Here is a 25,202-nt window from a genome sequence, read left to right as displayed (position 1 = left end):
GTAATTTTGCTCTATCCATCTGTACCAATTACACTTCCCTTGCGTTGTTTCCATCACACAGATTTATTACAGCTGCTTGTTTAGCTAAAGCCCAGGAGTTATGAACCCAAGCTGACCTGATCCTCTGTGCAAAACTCAGTTCCTGGCTTGCCCTAACCACAATGCCACTTGAGAATGTGTCAGCACACAATGGGCACACACGCAATGCCACCGAGGGCACGACACACCCCTATTGTGTGAAGGTGCACCCTTTATTTTCATTCTATTACAAATAATCTTACTTTGCTTCTTTGTTACTGACTCACACATCTAATCCCCGTGCTCCTTCAGATAGCAAACCACACACGGGCTGTAGCGTGCCTGTCTGCGAACAGCCTGCTTTGAGCCAGCACTCCTCAACACTTGCAGGTGCCTGTTGGCAGTCCCAGAGGTCACTGGCCTGCTGCTGCAAGCGGGAAAGCAAACCTAAGCAAATGCCCATGGTGTTATCCCTTGTGGTGGTGCTCCAGGTCCTGCTCCCGGTGGTGTTAGCTGTCACTAGTCGTGCAGCAAGATGGATTATCTCGCCTGACCCTAGCTCTGCCTATCTTTTAGTCCCACCTGTATCTATCAACAATCTCCCCCAGGCTATACATATATATATATATATATATATATATATATATACATATAAAATTCTTTTTTTGCCAGGTTCTAATTGTAATCATAATTCACATCCCTGTTCACTCTTCTTTATGTCACTCTCTGTTTTTTCAAATTTGACATTCAGTTTCCCTTTCAAAACTGTAACAACTGCTCTTCAGACTCTTACTGCTCATGTGCATTGCTTTGGTTTAATTTTCCTTCTTGCTTTCTGGAAAAATGACGTCTCTCTTATGTTTCATTTTTATGCGGCGCAAAGTACTTCTCAAATTTTGGTGGGGCACTTTCGCAGCCTCCTATTCCTGAGTTAACCAAAAACCCATAAAGTATATGAAAACCTTCCTTAGTCAGAAGAAAGACAATTTTCTGCTCGCCTTCATTTTACCTGTCACAAGCTGTTTTCAGATGCAAACTCCTCAAATCTCCTAAGTTGTTTTCCACTGGCTGGGTCAGCCCTGGCTCAGCCCTGGCTGGCTTTTTTGCTGCTCCATTTTCTATTTGATTATTTTCTTTCACTTCTGTTTACTACAGGTACCCCATGCTCAGTGATGAACTGGGGCCCACATTATTTGAGAGAGGTCTTTATTAAGCACACAGGTCCAGCTCCTCTGCTTAGCAGGACACGTATTACTTCCTTGTGTTTCTATAGCAAACTATAGAAAGCCTAGGACTTCTAATGTAAATAGCAGTCCTTTTCTAGGCTTTTCTTATAGAAAGCCTAGAACTTCTAAGTCTATAGAAAAAAAAAAAAAAAAAAAAAAAAAGGACATTTAAAACTCTGAATCCCACTTCCTGATTTGTAGACATTCATAAGCTACAAGTAAATTATCCCTTCTCACTACAGAAGGCTTTTGTACCTGCAGTGCTCTGCAAACCAACTAGCTATGGCTTACACTTCTGCAAAGACAATCCACCTGTTTTATGGCTGCTGACAGCTCAGCTGTGGGGCTTTGAACACTTTAACATCCACGGTGAGAGAAGCTACTTGCATGGGGCTTGAGCAGGGAGGGGATGCTTTCTTGCAAATCAGGCTCAGCCTATTTAATGCCTGGGAGACAAGAGCCAGAATCCAGACTTGGCTCACAAATGCAGCTGCAGCACTCCTCCTGCACAAGAGGCAGGTGGATATGTGGGATTTGCAGGGACCACAGTCTTATCCAAAACCATGGATCTCTGAAGGGGATTTACCAACTGAACAAAGGCTGGAGCATGCAGTCTGGGGGTGGACGGAGGCACCTCCTGCATCCACGGCAAGGAGTGGAAAAATAAGGAAAGACATGGCACAACTGTGATGAATGGAGAACAGATGTTGCAGATGGAAAATATGGCTGGTTTCTTGGCCCCATTTCTCTGGGTGTGGCTACACAATACATCAGATTCAATGATAAATATGAACTACGAAATACATGGTGCTTCTGTTCCCATCACCTTGCTCCCAGACTCTGTGAACTGATCCATGGTAAATACAGTCATTTTGGGAAAGGTTATTTTAATCCAGATCAAGGGGTGTGGTTGAGTACAGGCTGAAATTCCTGCCCAAGCAGTGGCTTTAGCAGATCTGAGGGGCAGTAAATTGCACACTAATGCTAGAATGTACCCAGAGTCCAGGGAAAGTGGGCAGGAGAACATGATTTTTCTAATCAGTTTTGCCACCATGCACAGTGTGGTATGTATACATTCTAAATAACTGAAATAGCCCCATCCAGGTAAAAATTTAGAATGCATGCCATACCTTCATTCACCGATTTTCCAGGTCAGGTTTTGCACTTGAGCATGGTTTGTAAGTTTTTTGTTATTGTTTGCTTTTATCTGTATTTAGCTGATCTAACAATCACAGATATCCACAGGGCTTAAAATTATCTTTTTTTCTTATGCAAAAGTACTGAATATCACACAAAAAATCCTCAGTATTTGAGAAGGTACATCCCAAGCACATGGCTTGGTGACAGGCCGGGTTCAAGACTGCCCATGCTGCCACGTGGTCTTGGTGGAGCAGTGCTCTTAAACACCATGAGATGAACCAAATCTAAGTCCCCAGGTTTTGAATGCACATCACTGTAAACTGGATTGGGAGGTACAACTGGGAAAATACAAAAGGTTTAAAATGCATTAGGTCCCCAAACTCCCTGTTTTTTTTTTTTGTTTGTTTGTTTGTTTTTCCCCATGCCTGGGTTGTGCACCTGCTAAGGGGGTGCACAGCATCAGGCAGTAAACCAAGAGGTCACCTTCACTGCTGGGTATCAGAGAGGGACACAAGGTTGGAGCAACGCTTGCTAATGCTCTGGCAACAGCAACGCAGAGGCCTGGCACGCTTGGCATGGACTGGCCTCGTAATGTGCCACATAAAGCCATGTTTGTAAAGGGCCTCCTTTAAAGGCTTGCTGTGTTAACCCTTTCAGCCAAATTGATCAAATTTTGGTTCCAAAGAGTATGATGCATTTGCTTTCCCCTTTCCAAAGGGAACACTAAAATTTCAGCTTTCAGAAATAATCAGCACTAATCATTTTTAACATCAATGCACACTAGCATTTGTATTTCTACACCTCTCCTTACATCCCCTCGTGTTTGAACTCCACAAAAACAAAACAGGGAGCACCAGGTCTCACACTGCTCCCTGCTCTGCCGGTGGGAAACGCCGAGGGCGACTTGCAGAGCAGGCAACTGAAATGTTTGTTTTTAATCCCAGAATAGCGCTCTTTTAGGACTGAAATGGGACTGGCCTGCATTCAACCACGAATAAGTTAAAGAAACTAAAAATGGTCACTCCTGCCCTCAGGGTTCACAACAAAAACAGTGGCTTGGGTTTAAATCTACTCACTTACTGCACAGGCTTTGAAAGTATCCCTGAAAACTCCCCAGCTCATTAAATACCTGAAGGGGTGTCTGGGATGAGGTGAGCTGGCTATACTTGGGTTCTGTTTGCAGCTACAGGTACAGAAACCCACAAAACTGTGCGCACACCAGAGCGCTGCTACCCCCTCCGCTCAAACGCGCCAACGCAATTAGCTCTAATTGCCGGGAAGCAGCCTCGGTCTGTTATCTGCCACGTTTTAAAGCGACGATCCAATATCCTCCATCTGTCTTCATTAAAGCACTGCTCACGCTGACACCCGAGCAGCCCAAAACCTGCTTTCTGGCCCGCTGGGCGCAGCGCTCGGGTTACGCTGGGAGCCGGGCGGAGGGGCTGGGGGCAGCGGCAGCCCCTCGCCCCCCGCAGCCTCCCGAACAAAGCAACTTCCCCGCACGGCTCCGCTCGCTCCACCCCGATCTCGATCGCCTGGGTGAAAAACCTCAGCCCAAAGCTCTCCGATTAAGCTCCGCGGTTGGCAAAAAGCGCAAGTTTTTCTGCCCCCGAAAGCTGGCAGAGGGATGGGGCGAGGCGAAGGGGAGCGCTCGACCTTACCCTTGAAGGCTTGCAAAAAGTCACACCAACAAAGTTGCTGCCCTCCATAGCACTCGCACACGCTCCTCTGGTCTCATTCACATGCAGCTCTGTCCCCTCCCGGGACCAGCAGCTCGGCTCATAGTGGCGGCGAGGACGTTCCTCTAAGCAAGAAAAAACTTCCAGACGCTGCCGGGCATCGTGGGCTCACCTCCCAGCCCGCAGGACCTGGAGCAGACCCGCTCTGCCATGCAAAGTCCCGGTAACTAAAACTTACTCTAAGTTCCCTACTTCTTACTTCAGTCACTGGGCTTGGCGCCTTGCCAAATCCTTCCTTTTTTTTTTTTTTTTTTTTTTTTTTTTTTTAAATTCTGTTTCCTGTAGATAGGGAGAGTGTAGCGGCGCCCTTAAAAATAAAATGCCCAGCACAACGTGCTGTGAAAGACCACGGCAGCAGGAGCACGGAGGGATGGGGCACCCTGCGTGACCCTGGAGATGAGCGCTGGTCTCCTCACCTACCTCCTGTTGGCGCAGAAACCTTCAAACCATGAGGGTAAAAGGGTCCGGCGTATCAAATTGCCTTAAAAAAGGATGAGCTTGGTAAGGGATCCATCTCCCAGCAGCAGCCCCTCTCCGTAACGCCGAAGCCTGTCGGGGTTCCTTACACCCAGGGAAACTGCCCTACAAGCCGATCCCAAGGCTCCACCTCGTCCACTTTCCAACAGTTGTGAGCAGCAAAAACTCTGCAGGGAGAAAGCCTCATAAAGCACGATTGCATAACTCAACCACAGGGCTTCCTTCAGCCCGTCAGAGGATCGCCTTGGCGCTGAAACACCAGGGTTTGCTCATCCCTGGCAGTGTGACCTCCCCGTGGCCACTGGGACATGCGCATGGCCTCATCGCTGCCTGGGGACCCTCCTCGCCCTCAGCAGCCTCCCGATATTCCTGCTTGTTCCCCTCCCAGCATGAAAAACATCAATGTTTTTCCCCCAGTTATAGGGCCGCTCACAAGAGAGTGCCCCCATAGATGCCAGAACCAACCAGGTTTACTGCAGAGACCCAAACCAGGCCAACGGCGACGTTAATCCATCTTCCTGCTTCCCTACACCCGTGGACTGTAATTATTCTGCGATCACCCTAAGATGTGTCAACAGTAGCGTCTGCCAGAAACATGCCAGTTCACTGCAGACAGCAAGAGAAAGTTTAACTTGGAAGATTTCTATTTGTATTTCTCTCTCCATTTTTTTTTCCTTCATCTACTGTGTTTTCCCACTGGATTGATGTTAGATGGATTGATGCTAGAATTAATTTCAAGGCTACCCGCAGATACTTGAATGCATCGATCAGCCCATTAATTATAGTAACTTGAGAGGCAAAGGTTTGGCAAAAAGTATTTTCTGGAAGGTGAAATTTTCTGAAGTCCTGCCATGACAGAAAGCTTTGTAAGACCCAGGATGCTGTACCAGCAGTGCTCCAGGGGACACAGAAGGATGAGTGCAAAGGCGCAAGGAGCAGAATTAGCAATTTCTGAAGGAAAAGCAAGAGCATGTACCCCTCTGCACTGGGGGTTATGCCAGATACTCTGGCATTGACTCCAATGTTATTCTTTCAAGTTACACCTATTTTAGACAATATTTATTCAAATTCCTAATAAATAAATAAATAAATGGATCTACATAAACAGCCAATGTGGGACACAGTGTACAGGACTGATCTCCTCCAGACTCAGGACAGATGATTTTGAATCGAAAATCATCTAACTCAAAAAGGAATTTCCCCTGCACCACTAGCCATTTCTCACGTTCTCACCACCCACAACCCATTTCAACAGCAACAGCCACAAGTATCTTCTTTTTTTTTTTCTTTTTTTTTTTCCCTGCAGTCAAAAGAACAAGGATTTGGATTAATTTGGCTCTCCTATATATTTGGAGAACCCCTTGTTCTTGCTCCGTTCTGCAGTTTTATTCCTTCTTAGCTTCAGAACTTGTTTTTTTTTTTTTTTTTTTTCTTTCTTTCTTTCTTCATTTTAAGACGTTAGCTGAGTTCCCCACTACTACCACTTTCTTTGCTGCTCTCTTTATATGAGTGTGTTACCACATTGACCTTGGCCACAGTCATTGCTTCCTTACTAGAGATAAGTTCATCTCCTTCCTTTAACATGAGGGTAGACTCAACCATAAAACCTGCTGGCCTTGAGGCTTGTTGTTTAGACTTCAAAATAGCTAAAAATTAGGTAGGATGTTTTGTTCTTTGTGACTTTTCATGGCACTGAAATCCATTTCATTCACAGAGGCAATGACTTTTTCCCCCCTGCTGTATGATCCCCATGTGCTTCAGTGGGACTACTCGTGTAAGGCAAGCTCAGCACATGCAGAAGCACTCAGAAAAACAGGAGTTACTCTGTACTGACCCATCTCTGAGATCTCTTGTCTAGCCCTACACTTTGGTCCCTGGGAAACATCTTCCCAACAACCACATCACTTCCTCCTTTGCCAATTTCTGAACCCATCACGGAAGGATGCAGCCTGAAAAGTAAGTTGTCTGGATTTCAGTGCCTACGTACACGTACCCCAGGTGTTTGAGCTCCCACTGCAGTCAGTGTGGTTTGGGCAGAAGTTCAGCTGGCCAGCTATAGCAAGGCAGCAGCAAGTTTGCTGTGATCACTGGTGTGTGAAGGAGTTCATTCTGCTGCCTTTCCAGTAAAGGAGAGCAAGCGGCTGCACACCATAGGTCTTCATCTTTGAGTCCTCCACTTTCCAAGCTACCCACTAGTCATGGGTGGCTGGCATAGAGCAGGATGGATTTACGTTCATGCCATGAAGAACTTATTTCAGCACCACAGCAGGGAGAAATATTTCCAGTCATTCAGCCTGTGCTGGATTTCAGCTACAATCAAGGTGCAAAACTGAGGACTTATTGGCATCTAAGGGATGCCTCCTTCTGGGCCAGATCCTATGTTCCACCAAAAAGCAAAGCTGAGAGAACAGTTGACCTTAACTGGAAAACACTGGACTCAAACATGCCTGTTGAGTTAGAAAGATTTTTTTTTTTCTGTTACTGCCTTGTAACTCCAGTCTTGCCCAAACTGCAAGGTGTGAAGCTTGACCTGTTCCACTGTTGCTGGTGTCTCTCATGCCACACTCATTTAACTGCTCTGCCAAAGAACCGATAATGTTCTGATAAACTGGTAGAAACTTAGCATATCTCTGCTTGAAGGGATGCTCTGGATTCCTATGCATACACACAGCTCCTTGGGTCTGAAGGCTATGGTACGGCCTCAGCACGGCAGGTTCATGCAGCAATATTCCCATACCCCACTGATTATTCCAGCACTTGGGTGCTGTAAGGTACATGCCCAATGGAAAAGGTCAGAAAATAGTTTCAGTGGGTGTGTGCAGAATAACATGACTTGTACTGATCAGGATGCAGTGGAGGGCCGCTTACCTGCAGCACGGAAAGAAGGGTGCGTGGATAGAAATTCCCTTTCGCCATCAAACCCCTGTCCCAGTACTCTTAGCCTTTAAAAAATGATCCTCTGGGGAAATTCATGAGAAATCCACAAAGGTGGAGCCTCTTGCATATGAAAGGAAAGCAGCAGCTTGCTCTGATGACTGTTGATCTCATCTTCCTGGCACTAACACCAGCTAACATGATCCCTTCTTGACTTTTTAAAACTGAAATTAAAATAGTCTCTTTCTTTCTTCCTTTTCACAGCCCAAAGAAGGCAGAGCAGAGGTGAAAAACTTTTGGTCGGAGAGTGTTTATATGGTTCAGTTGTTCATGTTACACTGAGGAGGAGATAAAATTTGCATTCAGTTCTGCAGGGAATGAGGCCCAAAATCAACCCGTCTCTGAAGTCCAGTTCCTACCAGATTTGGTATCTTGCACTTACAAACTCCCCCTGGCCAACAGTTTCATTGCCCTGGTTGGGAAGGGGCTGTTGCAAGGGTGGAAGTCTTGCAGGGACCTGCAACACCTGCAGTGATCCTGTTAAGGGATTTGAGGCACACTGAAATTAATAGGACCTGATGGAGATACACCTGGCACGGGACTGTGTTCTTGGGCTATAAATATGTGTCTATTTGCTGGTGACACAGCACATGCCCAATTGCACGGGGAGAGCACGGGGATTAATTAGCAGCAGCCCCAGATGTGTCCACCCTGCTTTTAGCACGTATTTCCTAATCACCTTCAGTGAACTAAGTGGAATCCCGAGGGAAGGGGGAGGAGGGGGGAGATTGGGAGGTCTTGTTAAAAGCTAATCATGCCTACGTGAATAGAAAAATCAATAGCTGAGGGCAAAGCAACAGCCCAGCCTGTTAGAGCCTCAGATTAAAGTGCCCTTTGTAACACGGGTATTACACAAGACCTCCCGCTGTTATTTGCAAGGCAGTAGCTGCCACAAACACACATGCTTTATCTGGTGGCACTTCAAAGACTGTCACATGCACGATCCTCAGATACATCAAAAAAAAATCCACAGCTCATACCACTGAGGAATTAGGATACCCCCCGGTGGGACCCTGTGCTTGATCACACAGAGGGAATCCAACCCATGCAGGGCGAGCAAAAGGCCTGGGTATTTTGGAGTCTTCCCATGAGCTACTAGGTTTCTGTACTAAGTGTGCGTGAAGGAGATGGGAGGTTACAGGATCCTCAGGGGACAGATAGCTCCTGCATGCCCTCCAGCATCACCCAGGGGCCTGGGAGTATTTGCTTAACCCCTCAAGGTTAGCTTTATGCTTTTCTCTGACACTCAGTCATCCTTCACATGGAAAACTCAGGTGGCACTGCAGGAGGATTCCTTTAAATACCATGTCGCATTCATTATGTTCATAAGCTCTATCAATAGTTCCCAATTAAATGTGCCATGTGTACGTACAGCTGTACTGTCTCTTTTCCAGGTTACAATCACACACATCCTGCCAAGAACAACACTGAGGCAACCTGCTGCCTGGCATGAAATTCTCCCTAGCATCAACGATCTTTTATATATTTTATATTATTATTTTCTACATTACATCTTTGTTATGCTAGCACTAAAAACTGAGACCGAGTGACTTCTTGTCCTGTCCTATCTCAAGTTCTGTGAGTTCTGAGAAGAACAAGGAAACCTCTCCCTTGTGGTCAGGACAGCATCAGAAAAACAAACAAACAAAAAAACTTATTAAACAAGAATTGGCTCCCCTCCGAAACATCAAATTTTAGCTAATTACCCAAAGATCTAAAATGGCTGCTCTCATTTATTACCCTGGCATAAATAGAAATAAATAAATAAATAAATAACTGGCCATATTGATTTCCCTGGAGATTTCCCCAAAGAAACTGCATGGTATTTTTATCAACAGCTTGATCTTCAAAAGCAGCACCACCTTTGCAGTAAATAAGCAGCGCACAACCACGGCTGTGCCAGCATGGCCACAGCACAGGCATGCCAGGGCCTGGCACCGGCAGCCTTTGCTTTTATTCGGTGCAGCTTGTTTCATGTTATATTCTTCCCTTCTGTGCTCTCCAGGTGTTTAATAGAAACACATGTTCCTCGGCACTCCGACGGCTGAGAACAAAGGCCTGCATTATTCTCACCTCTGTGTTTAAGCAGCGAATTCCCGCTAACTTGAATGGAAGTTATGCACATAAATCCCTCTGCAGCCATATGAAAGAGAGGAAGAATCTGGTGGGTGCGCAGGGCCTTCAGGGTGTGATTGCAGAGTTAAGTTATTCTCCCCAAAACTCTGCAGCAATTTACAAAATCCTGGATGGGGTCAACACAGCAAAAAAAAAAATCAGGGACTAGAGTGCACACCCACAGGTGCTGGGCTTACAGCTCTTGCTTAAGGTTAGTTGTGTCCATTGCTCCTGTTGGGGTGTGATGCAGCATGACAGAAGACCTTTATATTAAAGGGGGTATATGGAGAAGGGAGGTATTTAAGAGAGGTATTTATTATTAAGAGAGGCAGGTATTTAAATTAAACCCCCTATTCCCAGGGTTATGATTTTTCACTCCACGTTTGGTTTTCACATACTGCTCACAGAATAAAACTAGTTGTGGACCCCATAAGAAGAGGGGCATTTGCTGTTTCTGATAGTGATCAAGGCTGTGCAAGTATATCTCTGGAAGGCAAAAGACATGCAGCCTGGAGCTAAGAATGTGCTAATGAAGGCACACAGCAGAAAACTTAATCAAAGACTCAGAGAGACGAAAGGGAATTAAGTAAGGTATCAGCAGTAATGAATGTGTAGTCAGGGGAAATAAAAGGAGTTTTCTTAACATAGAAATAAACAACAATAAAAACAAGCCCAAAATTAAACACACACACAAATAAAAAAAAATAAAAATAAAACACACAGTCCTCTGGCTTGGTGTGACACAGAAAGAAAAGCTCAGGCTTTGCTCTGTGCCTCCTCTCCCCAAGGAGAGGGATAATCTTCAGATTGCCTCAACAGGACATCCCAACTTAAAATAAAAGAGGTGAAAGCTGTGTTTAGCTCAGTGCAGCTGATGAGAAGTAGTACTCCTATGCACAATCTTCAGGGTGTGTTTTGTTATTTTAGCCTCTTTTGTGCCATGCTCCATTATTTCCAATTCAGAGGTTTTTGTTGTTGTTGTTTTTTAACTTCCTCACAGCCTTGATTTCTGGTAAGCAACAAAGCACTCCTCATCCATGCAGGACATGGCAGATCCCAAGGGCTGAGCTCCATGATTCCCTGGCTATTGCCCAGCTCCAGGTAAGGGTACTGGTACCCCTGGCACACTGCTGAGGCTGGTTCAGCAGCTGCTATTGCAAGGCTTGAATGAAGAAGCATCTTCTAAGGACTGGTGATATCTGGACAAGTTCCCTGGCATGAAGCAAAGTGCTAGAAAACACATGTAATCCCTAAAGACCTTTGCAACAATGGTGTAATCAGAACAGAATTAATGCCCTGTGTGGGTAAGTGCGGGTTGTAATTTCTCTTAGAAATAGCAAGATTGGATTAGCTTTGGAGGAGAGAGTGGTACAGAGATGCAAATAGCTCAGACAAAGGTCTGAGTGTTTCTTTGGATGTCATCTGCTGATCAGGGAGTGTCTGGCCAGAAAGGCAATGACATAAATTTTCTCCTACAGTCAGTCTGCTATTTTGGCCATGGGAGGAAATGTAGCATAAAACACTGGGAGGCCAGACAAAGGCAGTTTCCCAAACAAATTTTTGGATCATATCTGGGAAAAGAGTTACACTAAAAAAAAAAAAAAAAAAAAAAAAAAAGAAACTTTGTAAACCAAAAAAGAAGCAATACACATAATACACATTAGCCTGACCAGCCATGTTGTAGCACAGCTTTACAGTAAGGGCTAACCAGAAAGGCTCCAAAGAATGATGATCTCTGTCAAACAGGCAGAGTCAAAAGTAGTGTCTGGCCGCCAGCTGCAGCTGGGAAACCTCTCTGTTATGTGGCAAAGGAGTGGGTAGGATGTCTATACCTTAAGACTGCCGAAAATGTGTGTGATGTGAGGCAACCATGCCAGGGAGGCATGAAATTTAAATAGACCAAGGAATATTCTGTGTATCACTTCATTAATCGACATCTGGAATGGTGTTGTAGGATTGATCCCAATTATATATTATATACAGTTTCAGAAGTTTTATGTCTAAAGTATTTACACAATGCATCTCTTGCTCAGAACTGTTCCACGACAGACCTCAGTGTTCAAAGGCTGGAAAGCAGGCACAGAAGAAAGATATTCTGCACTGGATCTGTGTGGTGTCTACTGACCCCTTGATAGTTGTGGTTGCTGCTGCTGCATTTCAGAATCCACAGGCTGCTTCCAGCATTTACCGTTCATTCGTGGTGGAAGGATTTGAATGAATGGTTTCTTGGAGGCTGGTGTCAGTCTGCAGCTCATCTTACAGGTGTCCTACAACTACGATCAGGTTTGTCCATCTTTGATTCTTGTTTCTAGTCTTCTGTTTGTTACTGAAACAAGGAGGGGACTCCCTAGGGCCTCTTACAAGCATTTGAAGGGGAAAAAAAAAAAGGCATTTAGGGAAGGGAGAGTCAAGTCAAATAGGATAGGGTAGGATAGGGTAGGATAGGATAGGATAGGATAGGATAGTTGGAAGGGACCTAAAAAGGCCAAGTCCAACTTCCCAACCACTTCAGGGCTAAGCAAAGAGAGCTGTGAAGGCAAGGTAGCAAACGTAAGAGGATACAACTTAAGGTGTTAATCAGGGTAGCCATGGCTTACAGCCTTGCAGATAAACATAAATCATCATCAATTTCTGTCTGTATGACAGTTTCTAGAAGTTACAACTACTCATGAGGAGATGCACGCCTGCCTGGATAATTTTGTTATGGGGGAGAAGCCTTCAGGAGACGTGGGAAGTAGGAAGCACGTCAGCCATCCCACCCTGGTGGGGGGCTGGAGACTTTGGGGTGAAACACTCAGAAACAGAGAGTGCCTCCACGTCCACAAGGGCACCGCACCACTGACAGAAGGGTCTAGAAGATAATAGCAGGGAGAGCAATCCTAATCAGGATGCAACACAGCAGTCTGTTGAAACAAACCATAAGTTAAGCAAAATCATTGTTCTCACTCCCCTCGTGGCTGTATCTGTATCTTTTGTACTGTTATAAAGCCACCAGTACAGATTTAAGATGGAAAAGTAAACTAAATCTTATTTGTTCAAGAGGTGAAATGGCCAGTGGAGAAAGTGTTGGCAACATTCCTTGCAACAACAGCAGTATAAATTGCACAAAATAACAACTCTTATCAAAAGGCAGGGAAAAGAAAGTGAAGGTCTCGATGTTTAACTAGTGGGTAATCCAGGTGGTCACTGAAACCACAACCTGTAGTAGCTCCCAGTCCCAGTAAACTCAGGATAACGAACAATGGAGCAGGAAGGAAGCAATGGATGAAAGCATAACGCTGAATTACCTACGGATGAGAGCAGGGCACAGAGGCCCCTGGGTTGTGTCAGGGAAAGTGAAAAGGAGCCTTGTTCATCTGCAGGTTGTAGTTATTGGCCTTGTCCATGGGGCATGTGCCCAGTCCTGACCTTGGATTCACCGTTGTGTTTCCCAGCCTTGGTGGAAGACTCTCGCACTGCTGTTCACCATACAAGGAAAAGCAAAGACCATGATCTCCTTGCATTTCCTCCTAACAATGATCCTGCTTGGGACACAGCTTTAGAAACACTGGAAAACTGCACAATTCAACTTTTGAGATGGAAGATTCATTTTCATATCTAAAAATATAGTTAAATACATCCATCCAGTAGCTACAGACTGTAGAGCAGAACTCACCTCTTTGAGCTTTCCAGCCTTAAAACGGTAACAAGTCCTGGGGACTCAGGTGGCTTTTCACCATCACCTTTCCTTTCAGTAACTTTTTTGCTTAAGCCCAGAACAGTGACTTTCAGTAATGCTAAAATGCATGTAGGTTGTGAACATCCTAACAACTAGAACCAAAGCTAAAGTGCAGCAAGTCACACATTTGGCTAAAGAGAAAGCCACAGAGAGCTTTTATCACTAAGAAAAACAGGGCATTCACTCAAAAGGAAGTGAACAGCTTCTCCTGAAACGTGAACCACAGGATATTTCGCTCTGATGGTTTGCAGCTTAGTAACTAAGATATAAAGAGTGCCTCTATCACTGTGTCCTGGTTTCAGTTAGAACAGAGTTAATTTTCTTCCTAGTAGCTGGTAGAATGCTATGGTTTGGCTTAGGATGAGAAGAGTGCTGATAACACCCCAATGCTTTAATTGTTGCAGAGCAGTGCTTATACCAAGCCAAGGACATCTCTGTTTCTTGCTCTGTCCTGCCAACGGGCAGGCTGGGGGTGCAGTAAGAGCTGGGAGGGGACAGACCCAGGACAGGTGACCCAAACTAGCCCAAGGGGTATTCCATCCCATCTGGGGTCTTTATCTCAACTCACGGGCTTCACTTTCCATTTCTCTCCCCCATCCCACAGAGGGAGGGGGGAGGGTGAGCGAACGGCTGCGTGGTGTTTAGCTGCCGGCCGGGTTAAACCACGACACACTGATAGTATGGCTTTAACCTTTCCTTTTAATTCTGTTTTTGAAATACATTATAATTTGCAGAGATTTACACAAAGGTTAGTGCAGCAAGCTAATTTTAGCATAAAGAGTCCTCTACCTTGCGAACTCCTTTAGCAAATCTCATGCAGGCTTCTGTTGGACTTTTGCTTGTGTCAGGATATCCAAATTGTCATGTATTCACAAGCAGAAAGAGAGACAAGTAATGCTGTGTGGTGAAAATACATGGCTAGAGTGTCTTACTGCCGGGCTAAAAGTCAAACCAGATAGATATCGTTAGATATGAGGGAAAAGCAGAAGATATCCTATGTCAGGTAAGACAGGATTCTGAGGGAGAAGTGGCCATTTTTCTCTGTAGTTCAGAAGAAACTTTGGATGTGTTTCATCTAACCAGTTCTTCACATTCATAGTCTTTGGGCGTCCACCAGTTGGCCTTCTAGGCTTCCACCCTCCAGTTTTAAAGGCAGGAGACCATTTATCACTTACTGCACAACAGGCCAGCAAACAACACTCATTAATTGACTCATCTCCCAGTATGAGCTAGAGCACGTCTTCTCTGGAGCCAGTTACGATGCAAAACCTTTCCGGATGGAGGCAAGATGTTCCCATTTTTCATGCCTTCGCTGTTAAACTAGGATGCAGTTGCCATCAGCAAGGACAACACCGAGCACATTTTAGGTGTGGGCACACAGAGAAGAGGTCTGGATCTCCCTTCAGGGAGGCAGAAGAGGGGCCTAGACCCAAAGCCAGCAAAATGAGCATGAACTTTGCCTCCATTGTTGGAAAGCTTTCTTAAAACCTCACTTCCGTGGTCCCAGATCCTTCTACTTTTGTGTGTCGTTCACCCTGTAAAACTGGCACTACATAAAGAAAACTTAGACACACGACCTGTTCTCCTCCAGAACCAGCATTTACAGACACAGAAAAATCCAGTATGCAAAAGAAGAAAAAACAAAACAAAACAAAAACAAACACACAGCAAAAATACCTGAAATCCAGACACCTATTCAAGGCTTTACTTCTCTTCCAGAACAAGAAATTGGCCTACCTGGCTGTTCTGTGTCGTCTTTTCTATCTGTAGCTGTTTGCCAAGGCAGACAGAAGGATTGTTTTCAGCACCACGCAAAAATCCCTAGAGGATTATTCAGCAGAGCATGCCAGGCTTCTCTCCAGCGGAGCTGCGAAGCTCGCTAGGGAGCACCACGCTTTCCAGGATCTGGAGGTAAACCCGCGCAGGGACAGGCTGAATGTGATCCAGGAGTTACAGGATGTCTCGGTGTGCTTCGTGTGCTCGGGAACGGCTGCAAGAGAAAAGGCAAAGTTCCCGAAGCCGTGGGTGGAACATGGCACTGCGTTGCACTGAGTAAATAAAAAGCAATTGATCCTTGGACTTGGGTATGACATCAGGTATTAAAAAAGGTTTATACCATAGGCAGGACTCTGTATTTCATCCGAGAGTAATGGGACCATAAAACCCTGCTTGTGCCCATTGCTGCAGCCAAAGCAGTAGCCAGACATGCAAACAAGACATTGTTCTCAACTTTTCTGCAGCCAGCAGACTTATTTTCTTTTCACAGGTTGAGTATTTCAAACATAAAACACGTTTTTTCTCAAAGGCTAGATGTTTCACTACCTCCCATAAGGACTTACAAAATGTATGCAACTTCAGTGGCATAATCAATTATTTGGGGGGTTTATGGCTCCAAGTATGACAGGATCCTGATGCAGGCTTCTGGCTGCCATGCTTATGCTAACAAAACACAGAGGTTCAACTTCTGACACACAATTATTTACTTCAGTGCCCTATTTATTCTTTAAAAAAAAAAAAAAAAAGGCAACAAATAATTCTGTAAGAAGTAGAGAAGAGACGGAGTTAAACTAAAAAAAAAAATCACTTAAACACAAATGGGATAGGGCATAATATGGGCATTTAAGATTTAAAAAAAGATAATAAAAAATTAAGTTACATTTATCAAACCGCACCAGCACTGCAGATTTTCCTGCAATTTCCTGCAATACAACCCCCCCCAGTGCTAACTCACAAGCTTTGATTTGCTCCTGTAGGCTGTTTTTCTACCCACTTTTAAGGTCGATGACATTTTCTGTCTGAAAAATTCAGAATTAGTGTCAGGTTTAAATAAATTAAAAATAATAATAATAATTGTCGATGTACCTTGCAACATGCTAAATTATTGACATAGATAACTTTTTTAAAAGGTACTTCGTATCTCCTTAACCATCTTGTCTGTTACGCTGGGATTTTTTTATACGTGCTTTGTTCCCTGCTAATGAAGAGACTTGTCTGTACCACTACTCTTTGTAGCTTTTTTCAAACTAAATTCTTTGGTTTTCAGTGCAGCAGATAGGATTACAAACATGGCAGTGAAAGCTTACTGCTTTATTTAACATTCTCCCAGCAGATAATGGGCCATGGTTATGACTAACAGGTTCATGCAAGCATTGAAAGAAGGAAGGATAGCAAACTGAGCAAACAATGAAATGAGGCTCAAATCTATCCTCACACCTGTGACAGATTCTGGGCAAGTCACTTGTTACTGCTTGAACTTCTATTTTCTTATTCATAAAAGGGAATAATAATTCTTTACTTCCTCAAGAGATCAAGTATGAGGCATCAAGGACTATGAGGCGTTTAGAAACACATCCATGACATCTCAGTGCATGAGAAGTGTTAATCCTCTCAGAGGTAAAAAGAGCATAATATCCCCAAAAAAGAGCATGATATCCCAAACTCCTGGTAAAAACCTTTTTAACCTTCTAAATTTTTTAAAAAAGGGACTCTTCACCTTCTCTGGGAGGTAGAAGTGAATAAGTTTTTTTCCGCTCACTTTCAGGTTCTAGCACTGGTACATCACACTATTTTTAAAACAGAAAAATGGCTTCTAAAGGAGAAAAAAAAAAAGAGAGAGAGAGAGAGAGAGATGCCTCAACACTGCAGGATTCAGTTAATATCAATATTAACATGCCATTCTCTCCTGCTAGCATTTTGCCACCAAGCAGTGTGGCTCTGAGTCTGCATGCTGGTAGGAAGGCTTTTACACAGTGTTCGCAATCGGTGTTGGAGGCTACGCAAAATTACAATTCTTTCCTGTCTGTGCTGTTTTGGTCACTAAAGTAAAAATAACTTCAAATTAACAATGGCTAATAATTTAGAACTAAAAGTACAGCTTGAGATTAAAGCTTTCACTGCATGAGAACTCCTTTTGTTTGGAGTTTAAGAGCTACTGCTTAAGAATGATGCAATATTTCAGGGGGAAAGAAAGACGTGCTGCTGCCTAATGGAAAATCATTTTGCAAGAAGTGCATACACAATTTGCTCTTCCCTTAACCTCCCTCACTCTTCCCCAAAGCTTTCTTGCAGAGGAATGCTTCCAAAAGTTGTTTTTTTTTTTTTTTTCCCTTCACAAAATACAACATCACAGGGAGCGCTCCCCATCTTCCGCCTGTCTCCAGGTTCTGGACCATAGGTGAGATTACTAACCCAGCTCCCTTGTCCTTTGCGAGCACAGTCTGTTTGTAGAGACCTACTGAAAGTGTTTCTCCATGCTGAAGTTCTGCTTTAGAAGCCTCTTGCTATGTTGTGGCTTCCTCCTATGGCTGTAGTGTGCTGGGAAAGGGATGTGGCAAAGGACGGACCTCTAGCGATTTCTCACGGCGGTTCCAGCAGCGGGGGCACCAACCTTCCCGGAATGAGAAAGTTCAGCATAGCACTGCTGGATGAAGCAGAAGAAAACAAGGTTTGGTGCTCCTGCAGATCCAAGCAAGAAGGACAAAACCACTCTAACTGATGACTGGTCCTAAAACACAGACGCATCCATCGGCTGTGTGATTTCACCCAATATTTTGGTCACGGGCCAGCCCTACTTCATTCTCTAGGGCCTGACATGCAGGCCACAAAGACAATGCAGTTTGTCAGTAATACATAACTGAATGTCTAAGAACATGGACCAGTTGTGTGTGAAGAGAAATGGGCACTGAGTTAAGGACGCCTTAGTTCAGAGCTGTTGGGTACAAATCTCCCTGCTTACAATGTGGTTATGCCACAAACCACTAGCGCAGTTTCATGAGACATTGCCTTTGACATGAAAACCACCTCCAAAAGCTCCCCATCCTCAGACTGGGAGCTGATTTAGAGAAGAAAAAAAAAAAAGTGCATGTTTGCATTTTCAATCAGGTTGCTTTCCTTATCTGCCTCCCTGCCGCAGGCATTAAGACAATGTCAGCACAATACAAACTGTGACAACAGAGCTTTTCAGCAGCTGAGTTCAAAACTTGGTCGCACAAAGACTTGTGTTGGCACAACCCCTGGGATAGTGAACTGTGATACAAGGGTCTAGGTGAGGTCAACTTCTTAGTCAGTTTTGCGGCTGCAGCCTGTGTCTCTTGGAAGCATGCAAAGGCCACGTGTGAAGCCACATGGCAATAATATCAGCTAAAAAGTCACCCATGGGTGCCTAAGATATGGGCCAGAGGGTGGATGTTACAGAAATGGGGGAAGATGGGAACTTTTGCTGTTGAATATTCAGCTTGACTGTTTACTGAGAACCCAGTTTTGTGAAGTGTATTTGCAACAAGGCAGCTTTAACTTGTCTTCAAAGACATGATCCAAGTCTCTGGAGGGAGCTCCCATGTATATTCAAGACAGCTACCCAAACTCACTCGCAGAATTTAAAAGTCTCCTACAAAGAAATGTGCCAGCAGATGCTTCCTGACATTTAATGCTAAACACTCTCTAATGAGGCTATAAACAGCCCTTCACTCCAAAACATATGAAGGAGTAGCACAAGACCCCAGGGAGGGAGAGCTCTGTAGAAATGCAGCTATTGTTCCTGATTAGGATTCAGGCAGGCCTCTCCGGCATTGTTAATTCCAGCTTGATTTGTTCTAAGGCATGTGTCAGATGTTTGTTGCACAAACAGACTCCCTGGTGCTTGCACCACGATCAAAAATGAGAATAAGACATGCAATTAAAGAAAGTGTCACAATCTGAGTCTAAAAGAAGCACACGTCCATGTAATCATTACAGCCCACTGCTGTCGTGAGAGCTTCTGACCATAGTTTCCATTTTCACTTTTGCAATAGTGTGGTTGTCACCTTCCAGTGAATTTCAGGAAGATTTATGCGCCTACTTCCCTTTGGCTGCTGCGAAAAATCTCAGTTTCCCAGCAGTTTGTTAGAATACTAATGACGAGACCTTCAAAGTGATAATTCCTGAGCCTTCTGGAGAAATTGGAAGTTTCGATCATGGCTAAGGACTCACAGAGAAACCTTCCAGTGCTCTGAACTATCCTATTAGCAGTAAAAGTAGAGAACGTTACAAGAAAAGAACATTAAAAGGCAAGAGAGACATCTTTATAAAGTATCAGCTAAGGAATAGTAACAGGAAAAAAAAAAAAAAAAAAAAAAAAGCCCTGTTCTCAATAGGGTTGAACCTCAGGTCATGTCGTTAGAGGTGTGCCAAGGCTTGTGCAAGCTTTATGATCATGTTCACCTTCACTTTTCCTGTGACTGAAATTGCCATCATTAACACGATCGATACTTAACATCACTAACGTTGCTGGACTTTGAGCTTACAACAGTATAGTAAATTGGACTTTCACCCCAGGCACCTAGCTTTGTGCAAGCAAGTAAAAGACCACAAAATGTGCATTAAAGTTTAATAAATGGGCACTACCACGACTGGAAACATTTAAAGCATTATTACATGTGATCGCTGACTTCTGTCTAGCATTGCCCATCCTGAATTAGAGCTTTAAATTGTTAAAAAATACTCGAATATCACATTAATTATAATAGGGTTAATTAAAAGCAGCATAGTGCATAAGTGATGAGAATTCTTATCTCCCAAAATGTGCAGCTCTGGCATAATGCTGGGGATGTAGGAATGTGAGAGCACGGAGGCTGCACAGGCAGGGTAAGAGGTGCACAGAGCCTATTCCCTCACTCTCAAGGGGTCAGCTCCACCTTGAAGGGGTTTTGCTGATGAGGAAAGGCTCACATACAGCGACATCCATGCTAGCAGAGGAGAAATTTGGGCAAAGGACTTCCATAAACCTACTGGATGCTGCGAGTTTCTTGGTTACTGCCAGTGACACTACAGGGGCCTTTGTACTGAGGCTGCCAAGATTCTGGAAGAGGTTTGGGGAGGGCAAATTAAGCAGGAATTATGTTTTTCTGGGATTTTTCACACATTCCTGTGTTTTTCTGAGCAGCTGAATTGTTTTTCCTCTTCTTTGGGGACACTGAGTGAAGCCAATGTCACAAACACACCTGAAACCCTCTGTTCTCCTCAGCAACAATATTTAGGTTTTTAAAAAGAGGCATCTGACAAATAAGAAAAGGAGGAATAATTTTAACAATGACACACCCAAGGGCAGTTTAAACACACAGGAGAATGAGTTTAAAAAAAAAAAAAAATTAAAAAAAAAAAAAAAAAGAATGTTTTGTTAGCATTGTTTCCTCATTTCCCTACAGGTTTTTGGTGTTCCTGAGTATGTTCCTTGCACGCTGGGGACACTGTTGAAAGATGCAAATTCAAAGCCACTGTGAAGACTCCTGTGATAGCCCCTAGCTACCAAAATAAACCTTTGGTTTAGCTTTGCAAAATCAAGCTTCCTGCTCTCTCCCATCTCCTCTCAATAAAAGATAAAGACTCGACTTAATAGGTGCCCTACTTACCTAAGGCTTTGATCTCCTGCAACTCTCCGCTAACAGAAGTTGGAAATGATTTCTGAAGGAGCCTCGGCGCGTGTGAATTCACAACCCAGAGAGTCGCTTCGCTTTCCAAGAGGGCTGGCTTTAGCACTGCATCACTTCAAAGGAAAGAAGGGAGCTGTTTTCCCTGTACCGCTCCATTTCCCTCTCCGCTGCCTCTGGACGCTGTCAGCCGTGGCACCTGCGATGTTTCTCAGGACAGGCCCCACGCTGAACTTCTCTGAACCATATCCAGGGAGGGAAATACACTAAGAAAAGGCTTTGGTTTTCTTTGCAGCACCAAAGACAAGCCAGAGCAGCAGCCTCCTCCTGTCCCAGCCCCACCTGCAGCCCCCCTGCAGCAGGAGCAGGCAGCTGTGGCGCAGGGGACTGTTTGTGCCCACCCTGATTTAAGTGGGGGACTTTGCTTGCTGTCACCAGCCCGTGGCCATACACGATATTTTGAGAGTTTGTATTTCCCTCACACACACCATCCACATTGAACTGCCGTGTCCAGCTCACAAAGGTGACACCAAAACTGGACACTTGGGAGCGTTTCCAAATCTCCAGCACAAACCACAGCTGCGCTCCCATCCCTGCCCTGCTGGGTCTTGCCTAATACATAATCTCTCCCCACCGGGTGTCATGCTGTGACTCCTACTGGGAGGAAACGTGACTAAATGTTGTTTCTCTGTGTGGATTCTCCAGGTGTGCACTTAGACCAAGGCATGGTCTGGGCAATGGGAGGAGGATGGAGCCCTCCGTGCGTGCCACCGTGCACCCAGGGACAGACGAACTGCCACGTGGACAGAGCTGTGCTTCCAGTTATGCCCTCAGTCTGAGTGGTTGATTTAATGTCTCACAGTCAACACGGGGATACGTGCTGTGCCTGCACAGCCCACACCACCGCTGCTTTCCTGAAGAGGCAGGAAAGTCAGCTTGCCCCATAGCATGAAAATTAACCGGTCCAGGCCATTTTCCAACATTAATGTTGTTTTAACAATAACCTGCTATATACAGTAAGGCTCTACCATCCAGTTTCAGATATTTTCCATTAAAACCTTCTCTGTAAAGGACATTTAGCTTGGAACCTAATAGGAAACAGCATTCAGCACGGATAATATCTGACTGGTACGGCTCTGCAGCTCACCTGCCAGTTGTCCTCGAGCTGAAAAGGGACCAGAGGCTTTTTTCCCAGATGATCATTTCTCCTGATTTCTGTCATGTCTCACGAGCCTTTGTTCCAAGGCCTCTATAAAGAACTCTTTGTGCTGTATTTGAGCAGTAGCTGTGCCAGACCCAGCTCCTAACAAAAATAATACGATTAACCTGGCACGGAGAGCCCTGTGGTTGGCTGGGGTGGCTCTGGGCCAGCAGAGTTACGCTTGTAGGATCTCATCCCCATGTTTCTGCACAGCAGCCGATTGCACAGGATCACACCCTACCCAAAGTAGGGCCCGTAACAGAGGTAAGCACTTACACAAGTGGCGAAGAACGCATTTCTCCTGGCTCAGGTCCCACACGCAGACCAGAACCCAGCCGTGTTGGTATAGCAAGCACGTGGGAAATCTGCTCGTGCTGCTGCAAAGCAGATAAAAGGAGGATTGCTCCCACGCTGTTTGACAAGAAAATTTTGTCCTCACTAAATACTTAATGTCAGAATTTTACAACATTCAGTTCTGCAAAAACAGTCCATTACGGAGTTGCTTCACTCCCATGAAAAGCATGAGGGGGCTGCAGAAGCAGACCCTGTATTCTGGGTAAGCAAGTTCACCAAAAATGCTACACAAGTCCTCCAGCATTGTTTCTGCTGCAGAGGTGAACTTTTTTTTGCTGTTGTCCTAGAACTAGATAATGCATTTTCTTCATTATTTACTATGTCAGTAATAGGGAAAGAAATCCCTGAAGATTCAGGGGTACTATTTTTAGTAGGGGGAAATATATTTATAGGATCCATATTCTACAAAGCTATACTCCAATTAGATGATATGAGGAACTAGCTGGGTATAAAAGAGAATGTGTTAAGGTCCCAAATCTTTAAGAGATGAAAACATCTCTGTCCTCAGAGGGCTGGCCCATTACTTACAACAAACAGGTAACAGGATTGATTGAGACTCCAACAGGCAAGGCTGTTTCAGGAAAAAGAATAACCTTGTGTGTTTGAGAAAGCTGTAGCGAACAGACATTTAAAAGGGAGACTTTGTGCTACCCACAGCCCATGGAGGGTGAACTATTGTTAATCCATCTCTGGTGTTTCACAGGAAAGGTGGGAGAAGGAGACAGATACATTCTGGTTTAGCTTATCTCTAAGCAGCTGTTCAGTGGGATGGAGAGGTCCTTCCAGAGGACTCCTGAAACAAGGAAGCACGGGAATTGGTGACAGTTTGTGAATTTGGCATTGCTTCCTTCTTTGGTTTTGGACCCAATTCCAGGATGACTGTCTGGGTCCATGTGGGTTCATTGCAGCAACTAATATTTTTCTGGTAAATCTAGAGCTAGACAACCCCGTCAAATCTCTCAACTTCTTCTGCTGTGACCACTGGACCTCCTGTCATTACTCTGCATTTACGTAAGAACCAGGGGCTGGAAACCTCAAACCCACCAAGCTGACATCAGAAAGCTGAAAATGTCCAGACTTTTAACCAATAGAGCAAAAAAAATAAGGGTTGATCTCCATTTCTTAGCATTTCACCAGAAAGAAGAGGCATATTTCTTTGGGGGAGGCAAAAGACCTCTCCAAAGCTGTTGAACCCAGAATAAAGTTTACTGGGTGATTAGATGGCCCGTGCAATGCAGTAGGTGAAACCAAATGACCAACCTCCTGGCTCTTCCCGGGCTCTAATGCTATGGATGTTAAGCATATTGCAGTCATTACAGGAAAATCCATAACAGTCTGTAGCGAGCAGGGCAGATGGTGGGGTTGAAAAGAGAGAGACAAAGGACTTCTCTGCCACTGAAGTAGATGGCATTTCATTGCTTGAGAGGATTGCTTTTTAAACAGATGCTCGTGATGCTTTCCGCTGATTCATGTTTTTCTGTCAATCTTTTGAAACCAAATTGCATGACTCAGATGAAACCTACAGTGTGTACAAAATTGGCTATGGCATTAACACTTAGTATACCGAAGCTCATTGTATTGGGAGAACGGTGTTTTTTTACAGAACAGATGAGAGCTACGCTGGTTTGGGCATGGCCCCAGACAGGCGATTCAACATGGACAGAGGCACAGCTCACCTTGACTGCCCAGACAAGCAGTGGTAAGTTACGAAATGCAAGAGAAAAACAGTAAGTGACTTTTCAAGGACAGAGAAGAAAAAAGATTCTTCCCACCCAAGGTTCCTCAGCCTTCATCTTTTTTGATGTTATTTTTAGTTAAAAAGGGCATTTGCTGGCATCACTACATCTAAAGAATTTAAGGGTGGTTTGTTGCCTATTGAGGTGTCTTTTTTATTGTGGAAAGGCTGGAAATGGACTAAGAGGAAGGGGTGGTCACTGAGTGCCATAATGACAATTATCAGGAGACTTTTGGGAAGCATGGCTTACGAGCACGGAAATCGGTGTTTCTGCTGACATGACATCACAGAAACATTGAAATGGGGTTTAACACCCAAGCTTATGAGTGGAAAAGGCTTGCTACACCATCCTGGGGGTATGAAAGATTTCTTATATTTCTAATTTTTCAGGACTGCTCCCAGAGAAGAAAAGAAAAAGAAACAAAAAAACAACTGTTGAAGTCAATGTCCTACAGATCTGTAAATCAAAATTTCCCCCAAAAGAGCTTTTACTTTCTTTTCCTACTAAACTTGTCATTTTTGGAAAATTAATTTCATAGGATGCAGCACTAACCAGGTGACTGAAGCCTTTGTACTTAGTTCATTCAGGGAGTAATGGCAAGGGTTTTGTTAATCTGGCCTCTAGCTAAATGAACCAGACGTTCTCCAGCTGTTTTTCCTCATTCCAGTTTCTACATTGAACTACAAGCTCCCCCTGCAGAAAAACACACAGGGATTGCTCATGCAGTGTTATGGTCAGCTTAAAAAGAGACAGAAAAAAAGAAAAAGAAAAAAAAAAAAAAAAAGTAGTTTGGAGGAAGCACATAGAGTAGCTTCTATGGCTGCTGTACAGTAGTTTAACATGTAGCACCGACTGTGGTCTCAGGCTTCTGCAGATGAACATTTTGCTTCTTCCAAAGGGGGTGAAAAGAGGCTAAAAAAATAGTGTTTTTTTTTGTTTTTTTTTTTTTAGGTTAAAAAAAAAAGTTTAATATTGTTTTAGGTTTAAAAACCTAATGTTCCTGAAACAGTTTCTTTCTTCAAACTTGCTCCCCCCCCCCGCGCCACCAGGGAATATGCTGCTGTTGCTGCCAAGCCTTGAAAAAACCTCGGTCACCATTGTGTGTGTTTATTGCATCCATGATGGTCATCCTCTGAAACTT

At 44.3% G+C, this 25,202-nt stretch overlaps 1 protein-coding gene across 3 annotated transcripts in view; it reads right to left on the bottom strand.

Moving 5' to 3' along the window:
- Positions 1-15,245, bottom strand: part of LOC101800696 (phospholipid-transporting ATPase ID) — a 78,152-nt gene extending 62,907 nt beyond the window's left edge. The window contains exon 1 of one of the 3 annotated variants that reach the window (XM_005019425.6): positions 15,105-15,245. The gene's annotated coding sequence lies outside the window, so the exon portion shown is untranslated. Of the gene's footprint in view, positions 1-4,045; positions 4,304-4,543; positions 4,858-15,104 lie in introns of those variants that run through there. The other 2 variants (XM_005019424.6, XM_005019423.4) reach the window with 2 other exon arrangements.
- Between the last annotated feature and the right edge of the window lie 9,957 nt (positions 15,246-25,202).

This window comes from Anas platyrhynchos, chromosome Z (assembly GCF_047663525.1).
Source record: "Anas platyrhynchos isolate ZD024472 breed Pekin duck chromosome Z, IASCAAS_PekinDuck_T2T, whole genome shotgun sequence".
Lineage (NCBI taxonomy): Eukaryota > Metazoa > Chordata > Aves > Anseriformes > Anatidae > Anas > Anas platyrhynchos.
Note: the sequence above shows the minus strand (reverse complement) of the source record. Positions and strands in the feature narration are given on the sequence as shown.